Source organism: Diospyros lotus, chromosome 8, assembly GCF_014633365.1.
Source record: "Diospyros lotus cultivar Yz01 chromosome 8, ASM1463336v1, whole genome shotgun sequence".
In the NCBI taxonomy this organism is placed as follows: Eukaryota; Viridiplantae; Streptophyta; class Magnoliopsida; order Ericales; family Ebenaceae; genus Diospyros; species Diospyros lotus.
Genome location: NC_068345.1, coordinates 22,867,875 through 22,872,851, shown reverse-complemented (window position 1 = coordinate 22,872,851; position 4,977 = coordinate 22,867,875).

Below are 4,977 nucleotides of genomic sequence, written 5' to 3'. Positions count from 1 at the left end.
GAGGTTCAGGATTTGCCTAGGATTCCGTGCCAGGCTGGTGGGCTTGGGAAGTTACATTAAGGGAAAATGTTGTTCATGTTATTGCATCATGCATATATATATATATATATATATGTTTTGGACCCTCACTAGAAGTTTCATCTTCTAATGGGTTATACCTCTGGAACATTCAACGTTCCAGTTTAGATTTGCAGCTTAGGCAATGAGCAGGTTGAGATGAGACGGCACGTGATAGCATGGCCAATGGATTCAGCGAGCTGACTCGGATATGTTTTAGCTGATGCTTTATTGATAATTAGTCTTGTTAGAATATTATGGAATCTCCATGTATTTATGTATTTCAATATTGAGGATATGATGTTAACTATGGTATGGATTCTTATGTTATAAATAAAGTGAAATTGATTGTGTACCATATCAGGTTTCGATTATCGCTTCTGCATTTTTAATGATTTTCTGGGGGTTTTGTTTGGAATTCGGTACTTAAGGTTAAGTTATGTATCGAGAAAGAAAAGAAAAAAATAATTTATGTATATTTTGGGCCCCGGCATAGTGACACACTCGGTAAGAGAAAAGCGGGGTGTCACATCCTCAAATCAATACCATATGTGTACTATGTGGCTCTCAACTTGGGAATGATAGTTGTTACACACTTGCAACAAGCGAACTTGGCCTAAAATCGGGAGAAAAAAAAATAATTTGGTATATGAAGGGGGAAGTCATGGTTTAAATGGATGTATATTCACAGGCTGCACATCTTGAAAAATCATATGTGGTAGATGTAATGCCAATCCCTTTGGCTGATCCACACATTTTCGGGATTACACGCGGTCAACTTATAACAATGACTTCTATGTCTGAGTGCATGGCTTGTAAGATTTGTCAGTCAGACGCCTTCATTGCTTTACTATGAGATTTAGGTACACTTAAAGAAATCTTTTGTATAATCTCTTAGGTTAAGATGAATCTCCATATCAAACCCATTGAATTTTTAAATGTTAACCATTTTTTCTATGGGTTGCTCTCTTTTCTTGATCAGGCTATAGAACAAAAGTTTATTTCTCTTTCAGCAAGAAAGATTCTCATTTCTACATCCACCATTGAGGAGCTACTAGAGAAATTACATGCTTATGTTCCACAGCACGATCCTTACGAGTCTCGGATAGACTAGTCTAAGGCAATCAGAAACAAGCACCAAATGGGTCCAATTAATTTAGATTTATCCCTGTAAGGCAAGTCTATGATAAGATGGCTGAGTAATGAGTACTTTTTGTACTCCTGAGACACATCTCTTTATTTTATGACTTGCATGAATTTTTCTTATTTCAGTGTGAAAAAAAAATATAAAAAATATATATAGGGTATTCTCACTTGTTTGTTGAAAATTTAGCAGTTCATAGTAAACTTACAGACTTGTGGAGTTACAGGTATTCCTAACAACTCTATTTTATTACTGTAATTCAAGTTGGGGGGAAGTGATGGCGCACATATTTTATATTATTTATCCCTCTTATTTCATCTTCATTGCACTCTATTTAGGTTATTTCATTTGTCTTGTGTTTATTTTATTTTATTAGGCTTCACACTATTTTTATTCTTATTTGGCAAATTTGGGCCGCAGATTTGAGCTATTTTGATAGAGGCACAAGTGGGCTTCGCAAGGTGGACGGACATCGAATCTGAAAGAGGCAACCATACTTCATTATGGGTTATGGGCAAATTTAGAATCCATTGGGCCCTTTTAATTAATTAAATTGTGGGCCATATGTATTAAAAATACCCTAAGCCCATTTATCCTAGGTTTTTCTTTTCCAAAACCCTATAAATAAGAGCTAGCTAAGAGGCATTAGGGGGGCCGATTTTGGAAGATTCTCACGGTTTCAACCTAGAAGCTATGGAAGGCTAATTCGCTTGTAATCTACTACATTCCCGTACCTTGCCCGGTTTGAGTCTCGGTCATATAGTCAAATCTGGTTTGGAACTCGATTTTCATGTTTTTATTGATGATTTCGTTTCTTTTCCTTCTCTAAGTTTATGTGTGTTTCTTTTACGCGGTTGTGTGAATGCATGCATGATCTTTGGATGGGTTTAATTGACGTGCTCGGTTGAGGCTTTGATTAGAAAGAAATGGTATATTATAAATTGTATGAGCGATTGCTCGTTTTGATTTAATCTTTTACGGTTGTAGAAGAGTTTTTCAAAAATCAAACCAAACAGATTATTTTCATAAGTGAGATGGGGATTACCGTGGTAAGGAGGTAGGGTTTGTAGCGGGTTACGTTTTAGTTGATCGAGAATTCATCTTTGTTTCATTCTTGAGCGTTTTTAAGTTCGGTTTTCATCACAACCCCCCTCGTTTAATCTTGTTTTGACAGTTCGTTGGGAGAGGACCTGGGGAGCATCCTAGCTGCAAACCAATCCTAATACATACACTAATCTGGTCGGTTCGATAGCCTCGATCAAGAAGTAAGATATATTTATGAATTATCTGGTCCATGTTTAACTATGAATTTGCAATTGCATGCTTGTAGTTTTGTGTGAATTGTTTACTTTTATCTCCTCCTATTAAAAATTAAAAAGAAATTGTGTGTACTTTAAATAATGCTATCCCTAAAGCTTTGAAGTTATATACTGATAGCCAGTTTAATGTGTAGTATGAACCTGAATGCATTGATTTCTTATTTCAAAACGTTTATGTATGGAATTAGAATAGGTGATTTGCATGCATCGGGTGTTCAATAATTAGAAATTGGTTTATCGGTCATAAAATCAAAGGCAATGGTAATTAGTTAATTAGCGCACTGCATGACCCCTCAATAGAAGTGGAGACTATTACCCGAGTGAGTGTTTGAGCTTAATAATTGTTGATTCTGAGTGAAATAGCACTTACTCTAAATGTGCTTTATTGGTGATCTCATCTTTTCAATAATTTCAAAACATCAATTCGCTTTGAATGTCTAGTATGATAGAGGATGAATTTGGTTAGTTTTAAACTCTGAATTAATTGACTAAGTAACATTGTTTTGTAGAAACATGATAAGTGATCAATTTCTTGCAATTTGAGCCTATTAACCTTTTTATTTCTTTACATTAATCTCCATTGCTAGCTCATTTGAGTTGTTCTTAGCACAATTTTTATTTTTTTACCCTCATCTAAATCGTAACCACATGAAGTTTGTCCAAACTTGGTGTGTTTTTAGGAATCAAGCTATCTCGGTATTTTTATATAAAAAAAGAAAAAAAGAAAAAAAAAAGTTCTCTTAGCTATTCAATATAAGTGTTTCAAAATAAATGCTGAAGAAAATTGTATGTCCAGTTTGATATTAGTCTAAAAAATAAATAAATTCCGACACACCCTTTGCACACTTTAACATTTTCTTTAACAACCCGTATTAATCTTATAGCCTCATTACAACCCAGTATGGTCCATTTTGATACTATAAATCATGTGATCTCAGGATTCGAGTTCGGAGTAGGGAATTCTGTTTAAATTTAAAAGATATTCATCTAGGGCATTATTCCAGTCTTGAAGCTATGTCAATTTCCTTATTCTTTTATGAAAATACATTCTTTGTATTTGGGATGACACCGAGTTTGAACTTGTTTTGCATTTACTCTTATAACGGTGCACTCCCTTGTGTGTACACAAGATGAATCTTTTTTTAATTGGAGAGAAAATCCATAATAAGGTTTGAAATCGAAACTTCGAGGGAATAAGTTTGTGTTAATCACATTGATTGTCGTTCCTAAGATTGTATGACCTTTGACTGAAATCTGATTTAGAATATTTGACTATATGTCAAATAACTTGTTTTGTTCTATGCATTTTGGTTTTGAATTTGAAATTTTTATATTCATGCGATTATTGTAAATCAATATTGGCCAGTGTAAAGTCTAATTGCTATGGGACTAGCAATGTTTAAGTTGAAGGGTGTGATTAGTGATTAATTTTGTAAAATTTTATTTTAATTTTACCCTTATTTTGATCTTAAAATTAGTTTAAATTGAATATTATTATGCATTTTGTGATTGCTTGTAAGTTTAAAAATATTAATATAAAAATATATATATAATATAAAAAAATAATATAATATATATAACATATGGATTACAAGCCCAAAAAAGAAAGGCCCAAGCCTAAAAAAAGGAAGGCTCAAGTCCAACACGAGGAAAGCCCAAGCTCAAAACAAGGAAAATCCATACCCAACATAAGAAAGACCTAAACACAAAACAAGGAAGGCCCAAGCCCAACACAAGAAAGGCCCAAGTTGTAGAAACTTCTTAGATATTTTGTTTATCTTTTTATTTTTTAAATTAAATATTTTGTTTATCTTTGTGTTATTAAATTAAATATTTGTTTATCATTTTTATTATTAAATTAGATAATTGTGTGATCTCTATTGCATCTTGTGGGCTATAAATAGCTCACTTGGTTGCATTTGTAACCATCCAATTTTTTTATAATGAAAGCATAATTGTATTTTTAGAATTTTTCTCTCAATTCTTCAAACTTTAGTTTCCATATAGTTGTGTTATGTTATTCTTTTTGTTATCTTTATTATATATAGCCTATATGGTCAGTTAAATATGGTCGGTTAAATATTGTCTTTTAATTATTGTCTCTTAATTATACACCGCATATATGGTCAATTAAAAAATATCTTTTAAATACTGTCTTTTAATTATACACCGCCTATATGGTCAGTTAAATATTACCTTTTAAATACTGTCTTTTAATTATCCACCGTCTATATAGTTGGTTAAATATTATCTTTTAAATACTATATTTTAATTTCTGCAATTTTAATTCCCGTCATTTAAATTCTTACTAATTTATTTTCAAATGAAGATGAGTAACTAAATCTAATCTTGGGTTAAGACAAAAACAATGTCCAACTCCATTAATGATTCCCAAAGAAAGTTGTGTTTCAAATGTGTAATATTAATCTGATTTAATTTGAGCAGTGTGCATATAGT